Below are 20726 nucleotides of genomic sequence, written 5' to 3'. Positions count from 1 at the left end.
GCATATAATATTTTTGGGTGCAAAATGCTTCCAAACATATTATATGTTCACATAATAACATATTGTTTTTTGGAAGACAACATTATTGAATTTGGATGCAAAAATACAAAATGTTTGGAAATTGACTACCCAAACATATATTGTTTAGACCAATATGCTTTCAAACATATTATATATTGGAAGAGATCAAACATATAAATGTTTGGGCAATAGCCAAAAATGTATATGCTTGAAGCAAAATATGTTTGGGAGTATATGTTACAGAAGCGATTTTTTGTGAGCGTGTACTAACATTCGTTTTGTTTATATAATTTTAATGTTTTTATACAATTTTGTATGACTGAACGCAATTTTTTTGGTTTCCCCATTTAATAGTTATGTTACTTACATATCGTTATCTTCAATATATTAATGAATTTCATTCATTATGTTTTTTTTCGTATTTAAGAGTTCAAATAAAATATACATGAAATAATTTGACTAATTTTTCGCATTTATGGTATGTTTTTTGTACATTATATAAATAATTATATGATGAATGCAGACTTTATGGGCTATGTGTATATTCTTTTAATTCTTCATATAATCTTTTAACTTAACATATTTGGGATCATTTTATAAAATATAAGGAATTCAACTTTTCTTTGGTAAACTTTCTGATAAAATTTGTACCTGAAACAATTAGAGATAGAACGAAGTAAGCTATTTTAACTAAAACAAGTATATACGGCCGTAAGTTCGGCCAGGCCGAAGCTTATGTACCCTCCATCATGGATTGCGTAGAAACTTCATCTAAACACTGCCATCCACAATCGAATTACTTAAGTTGCGGTAACACTTGCCGATGGAAAGGTATCTTAAAACCTCCTAACACCATCTTCTAAATTGTATGTAAGTCCATACGTGGTATATATTAAATCAAAAAATATCGATCCAATACGTATATAATTCAGTTTGACAAAGTAGACATAAAATTTTGACAAAATTTTCTACAGAAATAAGATTTTAACAAAATTTTCTATAGAAATAAAATTTTCACAAAATTTTCTATAGAAATAAAAATTTTGACAAAATTTTCTATAGAAAGAAAATTTTGACAAAAATTTCTACAGAAATAAAATTTTAACAAAATTATTTTTGGCTCGAGTGGCAACCATGATTATGAACCGAATATAATTTGAACAAAATTTTCTATAGAAATAAAATTTTGACAAAGTTTTCTATAGAAATAAAATTTTGGTAGATTATTTTTGGCTCTAGTGGCAACCATGATTACACTAGGTAACAAATAACAAAATTTTCTGTGTGATTTGTTTTTAGCATATTTTTTCTTATTGATTTTGACCTACTAAACACGAAAATGAGTTTTAAAAAATTTTCTGTCGATTGGTTTTCGAGATACAATTTTTTTTAATTTTTTTTTTAAATTTTTGGAGGTACACCTACAATTTTGAGCATATCTTTCGTTTTCTTTGACCTTTTTGATCCTAATACTACTTTTAAAACTCATTTTCGTCTTTCGTAGGTCAAAATCAATAAGAAACAAGTATATACAGCACTAAGTTCGGCCGGGCCGAATCTTAAATACCCACCACCATGAACCAAATATTAGGGTTTCCTTTGAAATTTCAGGAGGGATTGAGGACTTGAGGACACTTCCCGAAGATAAATTTAAAGATTTCACCTATGAGGACTATATCAGATTCTGGATTTATAAGAACCATTTTTGTTTGAGTTTTAGAGGAATCATTAACATCTCTTGTAAGTGTGCAAGAAAATTATAAAATAACGTCTTGCTTTGAAATCTTAAATCTGTAGATTTTCACCCGAGAAGTATCTGAAATCTGAAAATTTTACATTGAGTTTCAAGCAATTTTCATGATCAGTGCGCCTTCTATACCCTCAAGAAATGAAGTCGGTCTATATGGAGGCATTACCAAAAGGACCGATAAAAACTTAATCCGATACACGTTTTTGGGAGCCTAAAATAATATTTACAATTTCAGGCAAATCGCATAAAAACTACGGATTCTAGAAACCCAAGAAGTAAAATCGGGATATCGGTCTATATGGGGGCTATACCAAAAAATGGACCGATACTCACCATTTTTGGCACACCCTTTATGGTCCTCAAATACCTATAAATTTCCAATTTCAGACAAATTGTATTTAAACTACGGATTCTATAAGCCCAAGACCCCAAATCGGGAGGTCGTTTTATATGGGGACCACACCAAAACATGGACCGATACTCACCATTTCTGGCACACGTATTTGTGGTCCTACAATACCTCTAGATTTCCAATTTCAGGTAAATTGAATAAAAACTGCGGTTTCTATAAGCCCAAGAAGTAAAATCGGGAGATCGGTCTATATGGGGGCTATACCAAAATATGGACCGATACTCACCATTTACGGCACACCTCTTTATGGTCCTAAAATACCACTAGATTTCCAATTTCAGGCAAATAGGATAAAAACTTCGGATTCTAGAAGCCCAAGAATTAAAATCGGGAAATCGGTCTATATGGGGGCTATACCAAATATGGACCGATACTTACCATTTTCGGCACACCTCTTTATGATCCTAAAATACCACTAGATTTCCAATTTCAGACAAATTGGATAAAAACTACGGTTTCTATAAGCCCAAGACCCCAAATCGGGAGGTCCTTTTATATGGGGACCATACCAAAACATGGACCGATACTCACAATTTTTGGCATACGTATTTGTGGTCCTACAATACTTCTAGATTTCCAATTTCAGGTAAATTGAATAAAAACTGCGGTTTCTATAAGCCCAAGAAGTAAAATCGGGAGATCGGTCTATATGGGGGCTATACCAAAATATTGTCCGATACTCACAATTTTTAGCACACGTATTTGTGGTCTTACAATACCTCTAGATTTCCAATTTCAGGTAAATTGAATAAAAACTGCGGTTTCTATAAGCCCAAGAAGTAAAATCGGGAGATCGGTCTATATGGGGGCTATACCAAAACATGGACCGATACTCACCATTTTTGGCACACCCCTTTATGGTCATAAAATACCTCTACATTTCTAATTTCAAGCAAATTGGATAAAAACTACGATTTCTATAAGCCCAAGACCCCAAATCGGGAGGTCGGTTTATATGGGGACTATATCAAAACCTGGACCGATATAGCCCATCTGCGAACTTGACCTGCCTGCAGACAAAAGACGAGTTTGTGCAAAATTTCAGCGCGATTGCTTCATTATTGAAGACTGTAGCGTGATTACAACAGACAGACAGACAGACAGACAGACAGACAGACAGACAGACGGACAGACGGACATCGTTATATCGTCTTAGAATTTCTCCCTGATCAAGAATATATATACTTTATATAGTCGGAAATCGATATTTCGATGCGTTACAAACGGAATGACAAACTTATTATACCCCCGTCACCATTCTATGGTGGTGGGTATAAAAATATGCTAGAAACAAATCACAAAACGACTGTTGGCTAGTGTTATGAACCCACAATTTTTGTGTGATTGGACCAATTTTGGTATGGTTGTTAGCGTCCATATACTAACACCACGTGCCTAATTTGAACCGGATCGGATGAATTTTGCTTCTCCAAGAGGCTCCGGTGTCAAATCTGGAGAATGATTTATATGGGGGCTATATAATTATGAACCGATGTGGACCAATTTTTGCATGGTTGTTAGAGACCATATACCAATACCATGTACCAATTTTCAGCCGGATCGGATGCAATTTGCTCCTCTTTGAGCACGCAGAGAAGAAACATGATTGTCACAATCATATTCGAAGAGCAAAATAATATGATAGGAGCTATTTTTGCGGAGACCATGTAACATTTGAAACTTCAACCATGTTGGCTCAGTGAACATGGTTCTAAGAAAAATATAATTGTCCTCATCTAAAATGTTATTATATTGATAAAAAGAATTTTGTTTGAATGAAAAGACAATGGTCACGATTTAAAATGTTATGGTATTCATTAAAAATGTTTTTCTCCTACACCCTCAAAAAAAATCTCTTCTTTAACATATGTTCCAAACATATTTTGCAGGAAGCACATATATTATTGGATACTGCCGAAACATTAATATGTTTGTTTTATGTGAACATATTATATGTTTGGAAGCATTTTGAGCCCAAAAATATTATATGCTTGGAAGAATTTTTCCCAAAGACGATTGTGCTCATTCCCTAACATACTCGTAATTTTCACTTCCACGAAATTTTTTAGTTCTTGACACCTTTTTCTGTAATACAAATAATGTTGAAGAAATTATTCACTTTTATAAATTTTTTAAATTTTACCTTTCGCCTGCACGGAGAATCGAACCGAGGACCACACAGTTTGTAAGGCAACACACTATCCACTGGGCTACGTAGCTGTTATAGTCACCAGTAGATAATTATCGTTATAAGTTACCATGCAAACATAACATTATTTAACAGAAACATACATTTGTTTGCCACGTGGAGCAGTGGTTAGCATGTCTGCCTTTCATGCAAAGGGTCGTGGGTTCAATCCCTGCTCCGAACGAACACTTTTTTTAATTTAACTTTAAAACTTTAAAATTTGGAAGGAATTCAAAAAATCTAACAAAAGATGAACGTGGAGTCGAGTATAAACATATATAAATAATTTTATACTACAAACATAAATTTATTTAGGCGTGAACAGTTTTTTACTAGCATTTAAAACCATCGCTCTAAAATGCCTTTTATTTTTCTTTAATAATTTATTTTAAACAAAATAAACTTTTTAAATTGTTTTAGCTGCAAAACTCGAACTTAATGCCCGCTTTTATATTTGAAGGTGTGCGTCAACTCCTCGTGGACTACTTATTAATAAAGAGGAACTAAACTTTGTTTTTATACATTTTACTGTTTAATTTTTCACTATTTCCTCCTTTTTTATTTTATTGTCCTAACTCTAGAAAGAGTATAGTGCCCTTTCGTTATTTTTCTGAAGACCCCTGATTTCTTTTAACGAACCAAGAAAAAAATTGTGCTCATAATGCCAAAATGATAAACAAAACACATGTCCACACATACATAAAATGCTGCTGTCAAGGCGAAAACATATGCTGTTTGTTTTTCAAATGTCTATTCTCTTGGTTCCGAATGTCCATTCTCTTTATTCAAATTAAATAATATTTAGACTTAAGCATATCACATTTTTGGCCTTATCATAAAACAGTTTTCCGAAACAACATACAAGTGGTTTCACAGAAATTGTTCTCTTTTGATTCTTTTGCTGTGTTATGTTGATATCTTTCGTCAACTCTCCCGGTTTCCATCTCTATTCCTTTCTCTATACTCTCTCTCTCTATCGCTTGGAATAAAATATCACAACATACGTATGTTTAGTCGAAATTTGTAAATTTATATATGTTTGCATTCACACATATGATTTTATGAAACATTCATGCCCCAAACATAATATATTCTAACATATTAATATAGATGTCCCAAACATTTTATGTTAGTTTAGGAACATTACATGTTTGCACTTAAATATATTGTGTTTTAAAATTGTGCCCGAAACACATTTTGTTTATATCGGAACATATGAAAAACATATTTTTCTAACAGTGTAGCTAAAAGAACATGGTCACAACCTAAAATGTTTTGATCTTTATGAAAAAACTTTTTTCATCGTCGAAAAAAGGACGCAACTTGAGAAAAGAAAACACAAAATTAAATTTAATTGTTTGTTTTTATTTATTTATTAACTAATTCATTGTTTATTTGTATTTATGTTTTAATGCCGTTCAAGCAAACATCATATATTTTTACACACTATATTTTATTTCAATTTCGACAATAAGTAATTATTTCATATTTACATCGTGCCTATCAAATGTACAAACGCACACATCATGTAACTGCAAATAAAAATAAATGATCCATATAGTAAAATGCAGAACAAAAAACAGGTACATTTTTCAATTACACTTTCCTTTTTTGTGTTCACATAAAACCACCTGCCACTTCTGAGTAAATAACTTAACACAAAACACAGTAAATCCGTATTCTCCGTCTATTCCGAGAAACAATCAACACACGACTGACGCGCAAAATGAAAATCGTGAGTACCTGTTCAACGTCTTTATAAAATTCTTTTCGCTGCAAAAAAAGTTAAAAAATTAAATGGTCAGGAAAAAAATATAAATGGTCTTTATGGCCATGTAATGGTTCTAGACATGTCTATACTTAACCTATAAAAATACTTTTTTCCCTGTAAAAAAATTTAATGGTCAGGTACATGATTTTCCCGACCAAGTAATGGTCTCAAATTCTATCATTTAAATGATAGTACATGTTTGCGGTATTTGACAACCATTCAAATGCTTATTGCCACCATACATTTTTCTCCGCTCAAAACTATTTTTACAAAGACAAAATACATGGTTTTCGCGGCAATTACATGCTCTAGATAAGCATTAAATGGATGCGGCAACCATGTCCAAACATGGTTTTTCTGTGCGGAGGATTCGCAAGCCAAATCTGGAGATCGGTTTATATGGGGTCTATATATAATTATGGACCGATGTGGACCAATTTTTGCATGATTGTTAGAGACCATATACCAACACCATGTACCAAATTTCAGCCGGATCGGATGAAATATGCTTCTCTTAGAGGCTCCATAAGCCAAATCTGGGGATCGCTTTATATGGGGTCTATATATAATTATGGACCGATGTGGACCAATTTTTGCATGATTGTTAGAGACCATATACCAACATCATGTACCAAATTTCAGCCGGATCGGATGAAATGTGCTTCTCTTTGAGGCTCCGCAAGCCAAATCTGGGGATCGCTTTATATGGGGGCTATATATAATTATGGACCGATGTTGACTAATTTTTGCATGATTGTTAGAGACCATATACCAACACCATGTACCAAATTTCAGCCGGATCGGATGAAATATGCTTCTCTTAGAGGCTCCATAAGCCAAATCTGGGGATCGGTTTATATGGGGGCTATATATAATTAAGGACCGATATAGACCAATTTTTGCATGGTTATTAGATACCATATACCAACACCATGTACCAAATTTCAGCCGGATCGGATGAAATATGCTTCTCTTAGAGGCTCCATAAGCCAAATCTGGGGATCGGTTTATATGGGGGCTATATATAATTAAGGACCGATATAGACCAATTTTTGTATGGTTGTTAGATACCATATACCAACACCATATACCAAATTTCAGCCGGATCGGATGAAATATGCTTCTGTTAGAGGCTCCACAAGCCAAATCTGAGGGTCCCTTTATATGGGGGCTATACGTAAAAGTAGACCGATATGGCCCATTTTCAGTACCGTCCGACCTATATCGATAACAACTACTTGTGCCAAGTTTCAAGTCGATAGCTTGTTTCGTTCGGAAGTTAGCGTGATTTCAACAGACGGACGGACGGACATGCTTAGATCGACTCAGAATTTCACCACGACCCAGAATATATATACTTTATGGGGTCTTAGAGCAATATTTCGATGTTTTACAAACGGAATGACAAAGTTAATATACCCCCATCCTACACCCAGAAAAAAGTGACCCCTACTTTAAGTTAAAATGAACTCATTGTGAAGAAAGTTGAATTTCGTATAGCGCCAAAGACATTTTTATTTGTTTGAACGATGTGATTTTCGTAGAAATTGGGAATAATACATTCCATATATTAGTTAATATTTTCCTATATTTATATACCACTATACTACAGAATGAAAAAATTTAACTAATTTGAATTCATATATGGAATGATTTTATTGAAATTTTTTCATTCATTTCGACAAATCTTACACATTTGTGGTAAAACTTTTACTTCATAATTAGAACTGCTTACCTTCGTTTTTAAATACAATTTTATTTATTTCTATAAGCAATTTTATCTTCAATAAAAGACATGTTTTATTAATATATTGAATATATTTATTAAGAATCAACAGAATCGAATCTCTTTGAAATATTAGTTTATTATTCCACTATTTCCAATTTCCGTGTGATATTATCAACTGTAAAACGCACTTTTTCTTCTTCTTGTACTTTTCACTTTTAATAAGTTGCTGCCTAACGATTTTGTCCTCCTTTTACAATTTCAATACCTACAAATATAAAAAATCATAAAACATTTTTGTTGCAAAAGGTTAGCGTCACTGAATATTACCTGATAATTGAAGATTCCAAAATGAAGACTAATGAAAGGGTTGTTATTCTGCTGGTGTTTTCTTTCTTTATGCACTATCACGAACATTGATAGATTTATTAAAAAAAAACGAAAATTTTTCTCACTAATTTAAAATAACAAATATTTTATATATTTTATTTGTTATTTATTATATTATTTTACCATATTATTTTTTAACAATCTCTCCGTATACCAAAACAACGCGATTCCAACTAAAAAAACAACCGACGCGCAAATATATCGATTACACCCACGCGCAAACACATCGATTACGATGACAGGTATCGATTACAGGTAGACAATAGAAATTTAGGAAAATTTCCTATATTCTAACAAGTGTGTTTCCTTAAGTTTTGAAAGGATTGCATACTTCTTAGTACGAATGAACTAAAATATTTTTCTATGCGTATGTATGAAAAACTTTCTATTATAAAGGAAGTCGCAATTATCATTTTATAAGAAATTTTACTAATTTTGAGGAAACTTGGTTTTAGTTCGGATTTTGTTTATTTTTACGAATGCTTTGTTATCGGTGAATAAAATTTTCTTTTTCAGTAGTAAATTCTTATACCCAGCGAAGAAAATAGTATGAGTAAAATTCCATGCCTTAATCTAGTCAATGAACTAATCCTAACTGCTTACAGTTTAGGATTTTTTTACTGAAACGAGTAAATTTTATTATTTTTCACAAAAATTTACCTTAATGGAAATAAAATGGATAAACTATATTGATGAAAATTTTTTCCTTTAGTTTCGAAGGCACTTTTTTATGGGTGTATGTTGGAGGGTATAAAAACTGTGTTGTTATTGGTGTGAAGGACATAAAAAAAACGAAATATTCTAGTTAAAAGAAAGCCAAATTTTTAAAAGAAAACTTACCAATTCTCTATTAAATTATACGCTGAGGGAAATATAAAAATTTGTCCAAATTATTTTAGGGTTACTCTGAAAAAATCTAATTAAATATATAATAAAATAAAAAACTAAATATTCTGGTTAAAAGAAAGTTAAAGAAACCTTACCAATTCACGATTAAATTATAAGCAAATTATTCCAATTGTTCTGGGATTATTCTGAAATTAAAGATTTATTTTTTAGATTAAAAATATTAAATTGGTTTCCAAAAAATTTATTAAGAAAGAATGAAATAAGGTGTTTTTGGCGATATAAAGGTCATGTAAAGGTAAAAGGTCAAATGTAAAAGGTCAAATGTAAATATTTTAGTTAATAGAAAACCAAATTTTTAAAAGAAAACTTACCAATTCTCTATTAATTGTTCGAAATCCATCTGTGAACTAAAATTCTGGAAAATTCTTGTAATAAATTAATGTAAAAATGCAGTGCAGTTTAGTGAGTCTGCAAGGTACGCCGCAGTTATGGTGCGTTCGAACTAAATCCCAAAACGGTGTAATGACTCCTGACCACTGCTCTTTAAAGACTTGTGACTAGTGCTCCTATAAAAAACAAAAACATAAAAACCCCTACAGAGATTTTAATAAAATCTACAATGGCATGCAATTCAAACAGCGCATTAGCACTGACATACAGTACGATTTAAATGCAATGTAATCAAGTGTAATTAATATCGTTTAGTCACATTTTCGTTTAAATTTATTACATCACACTCATAATAAAATACATATCCATTACAAAGGACCAACATTCAACATGGAATCGGCAAAAAAACAAAAAATGTCTGACGTCCACCTCTCAATGTGGACAGAATACTCTCCAGTAGGCGTGACATTTGCACACGTTATTAACAGAAACAACACCGCATGTTTGGACATTATTTACGCAGCCATGATATGTTTAATGGCTTCCGGGAGTCTGAGCGGTTTTTATTAATGATTATTTATTCTGCAGTTATTTATATTAATTTGTAGTTATTTGTTGAAACTACTGTAACTACAGTATACTTCCATTAATTCACTGAAAAAAAGTATGCCCGTTTCCAAAGATTTTGTCTTTACACTAATGAATTTGGTATTGATTCCGAGCCAAAGAAGCGGAGAATTGATGTAGGGATACTTTTAAGACAGAATTGTCTTTTAAATTTAAGCTTTGCGTACAATCAAGTACGAATCTAGGATCAGCTAGGCAAATTTTTCTTTTTTTTCTTTTTTTTTTCTTCATGTGCAATTAAAGTCCTTTAAAAACGTCTTAACGACAACTAAAATTTTCAAATTCAGACTCGACTTCAACTGGAAATTATGCTATGTTTCAAATAAAAATGGTCTTTAAAATAAAGTGTTGAAAAACATGTCCTACTTTTAAACGCTGCAGCGTTTTGCTTTGTTGTCAAGATGCAAACAGACAACAAATTTAGAGACAATTTCATTAATATTGAAGAATTTTTCACAATTATTAAAGACAAATTGAACTTGGTCAAACAAAATTTTCCTTCATTTTAAGATACCCATTTTTAATTGGAATCACTTAATTATAAGGAAACAAGTATATACAGCAGTAAATTCGGCCGGGCCGAATCTTAAATACCCACCACCATGAATCAAATATTATAGTTTCCTTTGAAATTTCAGGGGGGGGGGAGGTTTTGATGACGGATATTCTGCAAAGAAGAACAGTTTTAGAGATTTTACCTATGAAGACTATATAAAATTCTGGATTTATAAGAACCATTTTTGTTTGAGTTTTAGAGGAATCATTAGCAACTCTTGTAGTGTGCAAGAAAATGATCAAATTATGAAATAACGCCTTGATTTGAAATCTAAGATTTTCAACCCCATTTTTTACGAGAAGTAAAATCTGGAAATGGTACATTTAGTTTCATGATCAGTGCGCCTTTTATACCCTCAAGAAGTGAAATCGGTCTATATGGAGGCCTTACCAAATGGACCGATAAAAACTAAATCCGATACACGTTTTTGTGAGTCTAAAATACTAGTATATTTACAATTTTAGGAAAATCGGATCAAAACTACGGTTTTGTGGGGGCTATACTAAAGCATGGGCCGATACTCACCGTTTTCGGCACACCTCCTTATGGTCCTAAAATACTTCAAGATTTCAAGTTTCAGGCAAATTGGACAACAACTACGGTTTCTACAAGCCCAACAAGTAAAATAGGGAGATCGGTCTATATGGGGACTATACACACCAAAATTTTTTTTGATTTCAATCACGAAAATCGCGGATTCAATCATTTTTTTAATTGAAATGTCTTCAATCACGAAAATGATAGTATCAATCACCCATTTTGATTAAAACCAACACGATTTTCAATTAAAAATTTAATTGACTTTTGTCAAGGAATCAATTAATTGTGTGATTGAATCAATGAAAAACGTTATTGATTTTTAACATTAAATCCAGTCACAGTTTTAATTGAATCAATTAAAATTTTAATTAATTTCGCAACAAATATCAATCAACTATTTGATTCATTCAATTAAATAATTAATTGAAATTGGCTATAAATTTTAATCAAAAAATGTATATATTGCGCCCCCAAAAATCGTATTTAGTTTTATTTAAAATAAAAGAAAATATGTGTTTCTTATAAAATATATTTAATATTTTATTATTTTTTTAATTATGCAATAGACAAATAAATTTGGTTCTTGTCATTTGTGTTTTGTTCTAACATAACTTACACATACAATTACTATCAATAACAACTATAGGGTGAAAAAATAGACTATATATATCATTATCTTCCTTATCACAATGTCAGCATGTTCCTTCTAATGTGTAAATGCGCCTAGATTTCCAATAAATCAGCAGCCTGTAAGCTAAGTTAGTTTTTCTGAAAGTAAACAGAATAATTCGAAATTAATTTTGTTCAATTAAAAGTTAATTTTGCTAAACATTACGTGCATAGAATATGAAGTTCAATTCTTATTTCCAGGTTGCAGATTTATAATCTTCTTTTGCAGTGGTAGTCTTTTAGCATAAAAAGGTGTATTAAAGAGCTCGGTAATTTAATTTTAGTAACAATTCCTTTCCAAAATTTCCACACATTGAAATCGTCTATTAAAACTTGTACCAATCAAAGACAAAAATAATGGCAAAACAATGTAATATTTGGTATTATATTGATGATACTTTCCAAATTCTGGAAATAGAAAAAAATATAAATGGAAAATACATATTTTTATTACTTTCGAATATTTTCATATTTTTAAATTCAAAAGAAAGAACTTTTTTACCATTACATAATTCAACTCATTAGTTTATATATCATATATACTGCTCTCTACTTGGGCTCAAACTGAAAAAGGCAGGTAAAACAAAAATTCAATCTAATGCCAACGCTACTTCGCAACTTCAAGACCCATACCAACAAACCCATACCGCTCTTGGTTTTAAGAAAACTAGGAGTGAAAAAAATTATAATTTTAAAAGATCAATATGATACCCACCTTTTGATTGCAAACATATTCTTATATATTTGATAAAATGATGGAGTTGATTGATTAACCAATTTCACGAAATAAAATTGCTCACTAAAAGAAATGAAAAAATATATATTATTTTAGTCCGTTTAATGTAAACATGTTTCAATGGAAAACGGTATTCACATTTCACAATTTCTTACCTTCAATAAACGTAGATTGTTTTCCATTTTTACAATACCACAAAACACAAACACAGGTAATTTCTAATGCGTTCTGTCATATATTTTTTCAAACGTTTACCACGTGGCCATTTGTTGTTGCACACTTTATTTATTTCAACCCTTTGCTATGATTTGTTATTGCGTTCAAAATATTTATGCACATATTTTGAATGCAGCAGACAGAATGTCGCCAATAATGTTTTTCAATTTACGCGAAAAACAAAAACCCAACCTTTCGTTACGAGTTACTTCCATCATACATTTTTTAATAAATACCCATTCTCTTGTTCTCTTTTCGCTCTTTCCATTGCTCAAAATTATTCAATTTCAATCACAAAGGTGATTGGATCAATCACATGTGTAATTGGAAACGGAAATATTTTCAATCACGTTTGTAATTGAAAATTATTTCCCAATTGATTAACAAATTGATTGAATCAATTAATATTTTAATTGGAAACGTAACAAATATCAATCATTTTTATACCCTCCATCATAGGATGGGAGTATATTAACTTTGTCATTCCGTTTGTAACACATCGAAATATTGCTCTAAGACCCCATAAAGTATATATATTCTGGGTCGTGGTGAAATTCTGAGTCGATCCAAGCATGTCCGTCCGTCCGTCCGTCCGTCCGTCCGTCCGTCTGTTTTAAAATCACGCTAACTTCCGAACGAAACAAGCTGTTGACTTGAAACTTGGCACAAGTAGTTGTTATCAATGTAGGTCGGATGGTGTTGAAAATGGACCATATCGGTCCACTTTTACGTATAGCCCCCATATAAAGGGACCCTCAGAATTGGCTTGTGGAACCTCTAACAGAAGCATATTTCATCCGATCCGGCTGAAATTTGGTACATGGTGTTGGTATATGGTCTCTAACAACCATGCAAAAATTGGTCCACGTCGGTCCATAATTGTATATAGCCCCCATATAAACCGATCCCCAGATTTGGCTTGCGGAGCCTAAAAGAGAAGCAAATTTCATCCGATCCGGCTGAAATTTGGTACATGGTGTTGGTATATGGTCTCTAACAACCATGCAAAAATTGGTCCACATCGGTCCATAATTATATATAGCCCCCATATAAACCGATCCCCAGATTTGGCTTGCGGAGCCACAAAGGGAAGAAAATTTCATCCGATCCAGCTGAAATTTGGTACATGATGTTGGTATATGGTCTCTAACAACCATGCAAAAATTGGTCCATATCGGTCCTTAATTATATATAGCCCCCATATAAACCGATCCCCAGATTTGGCTTATGGAGCCTCTAAGAGAAGCATATTTCATCCGATACGGCTGAAATTTGGTACATGGTGTTGGTATATGGTCTCTAACAATCATGCAAAAATTGGTCCACATCGGTCCATAATTATATATAGCCCCCATATAAACCGATCCCCAGATTTGGCTTGCGGAGCCTCAAAGAGAAGCACATTTCATCCGATCTGGCTGAAATTTGGTACATGAGGTTTGTATTAGGTCTCTAACAACCATGCAAAAATTGGTCCACATCGGTCCATAATTATATATAGACCCCATATAAACCGATCTCCAGATTTGGCTTGCGAAGCCTCAAAGAGAAGTAAATTGCATCCGATCCGGCTGAACAAACATTGGTCCACATCGGTCCATAATTATATATAGCGCCCATATAAACCGATCCCCAGATTTGGCTTGCGGAGCCTCAAAGAGAAGCAAATTTCATCCGATCCGCCTGAAATTTGGTACATGATGTTGGTATATGGTCTCTAACAATCATGCAAAAATTGGTCCACATCGGTCCATAATTATATATAGCCCCCATATAAACCGATCCCCAGATTTGGCTTGCGGAGCCTCAAAGAGAAGCAAATTTCATCCGATCCGGCTGAAATTTGGTACATGAGGTTGGTATATGATCTCTAACAACCATGCAAAAACGGTCCATAATTATATATAGGCCCCATATAAAACGTTCTCCATATTTGACATCCGGAGCCTCTTGAAGGAGCAAAATTCATCCGATCCGGTTCAAATTAGGAACGTGGTGTTAGTATATGGTCGCTAAGGACCATACCAAAATTGGTCCAATCACACAAAAATTGGTCCATATCGGTTTTTGGCTCTAGTCAAAAATAATCTACCAAAATTTTATTTCTATAGAAAATTTTGTCAAAATTTTTTTTCTAGAGAAAATGTTGTTAAAATTTTATTCCGTTCATAATAAAATTTTCATCATTGCTAAAATTTTATTTCTATAGAAAATTTTGTCAAAATTTTATTTCTATAGAAAATTTTGTTCAAATTTTATTCGGTTCATAATCATGGTTGCCACTCGAGCCAAAAAATAATCTACCAAGATTTTATTTCTATAGAAAATTTTGTCAAAAGTTTATTTCTATAGAAAATTTTGTTAAAATTTTATTGCTGTAGAAATTTTTGTCAACATTTTCTTTCTATAGAAAATTTGTCAAAATTTGTATTTCTATAGAAAATTTTGTGAAAATTTTATTTCCATAGAAAATTTTGTTAAAATTTTATTTCTGTAGAAAATTTTGTCAAAATTTTATGTCTACTTTGTCAAACTGAATTATATACATATTGGATCGATCTTTTTTGATTTAATATATACCACGTATGGACTTGTATACAATTTAGAAGATGGTGTTAGGAGGTTTTAAGATACCTTGCCATCGGCAAGCGTTACTACAACTTAAGTAATTCGATTGTGGAATGCAGTGTTTAGAAGAAGTTTCTACGCAAACCATGATGGAGGGTACATAAGCTTCGGCCTGGCCGAACTTACGGCCGTATATACTTGTTTTAATTGATTTTTATTTGGATTTGCTTAATTAATTAATTGAATCAATTAACATATTAATTGAATCTGTTTCCAAATTCAGTTAAATGTTTAATAGAAAAAATTTTGGTGATAATTTTTTGTGTGTATTTACTAAAACATTGTCCGATACTCACCATTTTCGGTGCACCTCTTTATGGTCCTACAATGCCTCTAGATTTCCAATTTCAGACAAATTGGATAAAAAATTTTGGTTCTATAAGCCCAAGAAGAAAAATCAGGAGATATATGGGGCTATTCCAAAACATGGACCGATACTCACCATTTTTGACACACCTCTTTATGGTTCTAAAATACTTCTAGATTTCCCATTTCAGGCGAATTGGATAAAAACTAAGGATTCTAGAAGCCCAAGAAATAAAATCGGAAGATCGGACTATATATGGGGCTATACCAAAACATGGACCAATACTCACCATTTTTGGCACACCTCTTTATGGCTCTAAAATACCTCTAAATTTCCAGTTTTAGAGAAATTGGATAACAACTACTGTTTCTATAAGCCCGGGAACCCAAATCGGGAGGTCTGTTTATATCGGGATTAACAGATTGGCTGATAAGTCTCCGGTCTAATAAAGAAAAACACATTTTTTTGTAAGAATTATTTTTTATTATTCAACATAGTTCCCTTCAAGAGCGATACAACGATTATAACGACCTTCCAATTTTTTGATACCATTTTGGTAGTACTCCTTCGGTTTTGCCTCAAAATAGGCCTCAGTTTCGGCGATCACCTCTTCATTGCAGCCAAAATTGTTCCCCTGCGAGCATCCTTTTGAGGTCTGAGAACAAGAAAAAGTCGCTGGGGCCAGATCTGGAGAATACGGTGGGTGGGGAAGCAATTCGAAGTCCAATTCATGAATTTTTGCCATCGTTCTCAATGACTTGTGGCACGGTGCGTTGTCTTGGTGGAATAACGCTTTTTTCTTATCGATAAAAATTATGGAGCATTCCAAAAAACAGAGGCCATTATTTTGCCAGCGGACTTTTAGTCTTTTAGAGTCTTTCCACGCTTCGGAGACGGTTCACCGGTCGCTGTCCACTCAGCCGACTGTCGATTGGACTCAGGAGTATAGTGATGCAGCCATGTTTCATCCATTGACACATATCGACGGAAAAAAACACCCCTCAGAATCATCGACACGTTGTTGTTTTTGGTCAAATGTGTATACCAATCAATTATTGTTGATTTCCCTGGGGCAGAGTCCGGAAACTCATTATCAAGCCAAGTTTTTTCTTCCACCGTATTTTTTCCCTTCAGAAAACAGTATTTTATCAAAACACGAAATTCCTTTTTTTCCATTTTTGTTCACAATAACAAAAGTTGCTTCACAAAAGACGCTTTATCTCACAAACTAATTGACTTACAGACGTCAAATTTTGACACGAATCATTTGAAGGTTAGTACTATATAAAAATAATATGCATTTAATACTAGCGACGCCATTTATGTGTCAGACCGGGGACTTATCAGCCAACCTGTTATATCAAAACCTGAATCGATATAGCCCATCTTCGAACTTGACCTGCCTGCAGACAAAAGACGTGTTTGTGCACAATTTCAGTACGATTGCTTCATTATTGAAGACTAGCGTGATTACAACAGACAGACGGACATGGTTATATCGTCTTAGAATTTCTCCCTGAAAAATTCTATATATATTTTATATAGTCGGAAATCGATATTTCGATGTGTTACAAACGGAATGACAAACTTATTATACCCCCTTAACCATTCTATGGTGGTGGGTATAAAAACGACTTTATTGAAAAGTTTATCGTCGTTCGGACAAGGAAAACAACTTTATATCGGAGAAATCCGTCTTCTATCCTAAGCAAAAAACCCATTCGAATGGAATCTTTGGTCTCACGACAATATTTTTTTCAGGCTTGTTGTAGATACATTTCCAATAACAATAGCCGAGTTTTATATAAAATTATGTATGTATACGCAATCTAAAATAGTTATATTAAATAATAGGCGATTTGAATAAAATTGCAGACGATTAACATATGTACGTTCAGAAAAGTAAGACGTCAAACATATAGCAACTATGGAAGCACACTGACAATAATATTGTCGTGAGGCCAAATACTTCGTGTCTTTTAAATTGCTTAGCATAGAAGACGCATATCCATAAGCGTAGGAAGGCCTCTGGGGAGGGGGCTTAGACCCCCCCAGAAAAATTTTAGCCCCCCCAGAATTTGAAAACCTATTTACGATTTTACATTTTTATAAAAATTAAGCAAGTATATACTCGTACAACGCACAAAGTTCCACTAAAGACTTTCATGCACAATCGAATTACTTGGGTTGTGGTAGAAGTCTGATATTTATGAAATAAAGCTGTGGTTGAACTTATGATTTAGTTGAATAAAAAATAGTAATTGATATTAGAACTATTCTTTCATAAATTAATATCTTAATAATGCTGCAAAAAAGCGTCGCCAAAAAGAAATGAAAATGTTCTTTTTGGGTCTGGAAGTGGTACACTCTTACTTACTATTTTTTTAAACTATTTGAAAACAGAAAACAAAAAATTACGCATTAAAATATAAAAAAATGAAGTACAAAAACTTTCTGTGTAGTTAAAATAGTTAACTTCTTTGTGAGGACATTTTTGGAAGTGCTTTTAAAGTTGTGCCTTTAGAACAACTCCCAATTTTTTGCTGGGAAAAGTGTGGAACTACCCTATGGGAAATGGATCAACCACAGAACTGGTACAGGACTAGTCCCTGGTGTGTATGGACCAGTCCCAGTTCTGATCAAAACGTATGGAAGGGACCGTCCACCTTTACATGGGTTTGTCATTGACGGAGTAAACTTACATTTTAGGACGCGTCTTGGACTCACCCCAAAGGACATGTCTTGGAACAATTTAGCAGGAGCAACCCATAAACAGGTCCTCAGGAACCAGTCTCGGACAAACTCTTAGAAATCTCTTTCAATTTGGGCTCCTAATCGAACCCGAAATGAAAAAAAAAATTGAAATATATCGAACAAAAGGTTATTCTGATAATTTTATTTCACAATTTGCACCAATTTCCCGTAGGGTACTTTTAGTTGCTTTATTATAAATTGATTCTCGAGTTATTTTGATGTCTATTTTTTATTAAATTTTATGAAATAAAACATTAGTTGAACCTATAAGTTCAGTCTATAAAGTTTTAGCTAGGGGGGCTATAGCCCCCCTAGGAAAATTGTCTAGCTACGCTAATGCGCATATCTCTGATATAAACATTTTTTTTCTTGTCCAAAAGTTGATAAACTCTTCAATAAAGACGTTTTGTCCTTATAGTTATGTAATTCGACCTAAAATTGGGTATTTGTATTTTGACTATAAGCAAAAAAAGCCGTTTAAAAATAGTAGATGTTTTCAACACTGTATTTTAAAGACTTTTTTAATTACAACAAAATTTTAGTTTTCGTTAACACGTTTATTTTAAAAGACGTTTGGTGCTTTTAGTTAGGCACTTCGACATAAAATTGGGTATCTTAACATGAAAGGAAATTTTGGTTGATTAAAGTCAACAAATAATTCTGAAAAAAATTTTAAAATAATGAAATCTTCTTTAAATTTGTTGATTTTTGTATCTTGACTACAAATCAAAAAAAAAAAAAAAAAAAAAAACTTAGGAAATTTTTTGGAAATGTATGTTATCGTTAACACGTTTATTTTAAAAGATAATTGTATTTTGTATTGTATTGATTCAATTCTCCGCTTGTTTGGCTCGTAGTATATACCATTATTGTAAAGAAAAAATCTTTGAAACCGGGTATGCTCTTTTTCAATGTAACATAGCCTTTTCAAAGGAAAATTGAAATTTAACGTTTAAAGAAATGTCGGGCGTTATATACGAGATGGAAATAATGGTTAGGTTAAAGTGACAGCCGGATTAAGTTTCGGGCTCACTTAGACTTTTCAGTCCATTGTGATGCCACATTAACTAAAAGTACCTATTGCATATGGGCACTTCTAATTTTAACCGCAGAATCTTCTCGATTATTATCTTCTGTTTAACCAACCAGATTGTTCTAAAAACATCAGAAGACTGCTTAAGTTAGCGTTTTCCAGGTCCGCCATTAATAGAAAGCTATATGCACCTAAAATTCGCTGGCGCCTTACACAGAATGCAGGACACCCACACAAGAGGGGTTTAATTGATTCCTTTTCCTCCGCATCATGACAGCTCATACAATAGTCATTATACTTCGCGCCAATAGTTTTTGCAAAATCGTCTATCAGGCGGCTACACGTTTTAGCAGATATCAGGAGTTATATCTGACGTCTTGAGAACACTAGCATATCTAGTGTGTGGTTTAAGTTTAAAAGGGGCCATATTTGCTTGGTGTCGTTACATCCCTTGCAATTGTCCCATTCGATCTTCATTACAGCCTTCTCACGCAGTAGGAGCTTACAGGTAGCAAGAGGCATGCCAACAGATTCTAGTTCCCCTGGAATATGTAAGATAGTCCCTAGCTACTGCAGTGATTAGGTAATCTTTTTGCTATTCCAGGTCTTTGAAATATACTCCGAAACCCACTTGTCCATCCAAATTGGAGCCATCCGTGTAGAAACTGATATTACTTTTATTCCCTGGGGTCTGTGTGCACCACGCTTCACTGTTGGGAATTAGAGTTTCAATTTTTTTGTTTTGTCGAAAAGAGGTCTCACCAAAGTGTAATCCACTACGTTAAGCATAGCTGGCATTGTTTTGAGGACCGAACTGTGGCCGTACCTTTGATCAAATTAAATTTCTTTTTCAAGTTCAACTAGTATAAAATTCAGGACAAATATTCAGTTAGGCTTTCGCTTTTCCAAATCCGAATTGCCGGGCCTCACGCTTGCCACCTGCCATCAGATTTTGTACAGCCACCTTGTCCACCTTCTTCGCCGCAGAAAGCCAGTTTGCCTTGAACTGCTGCTCGTCCTTAGCAGTTTTTTGGCCTTCTTTAGGTTCCGCTTGACAATAGCCCAGTATTTCTCAATTGGGCGGAGCTCTGGCGTGTTGGGAGGGTTCTTGTCCTTGGGAACCACCTGCACGTTGTTGGCGGCGTACCACTCCATGACCTTTT

This window comes from Haematobia irritans, chromosome 1, assembly GCF_050003625.1.
Source record: "Haematobia irritans isolate KBUSLIRL chromosome 1, ASM5000362v1, whole genome shotgun sequence".
Taxonomy (NCBI): Eukaryota; Metazoa; Arthropoda; class Insecta; order Diptera; family Muscidae; genus Haematobia; species Haematobia irritans.
This window is presented reverse-complemented; position numbering follows the sequence as displayed.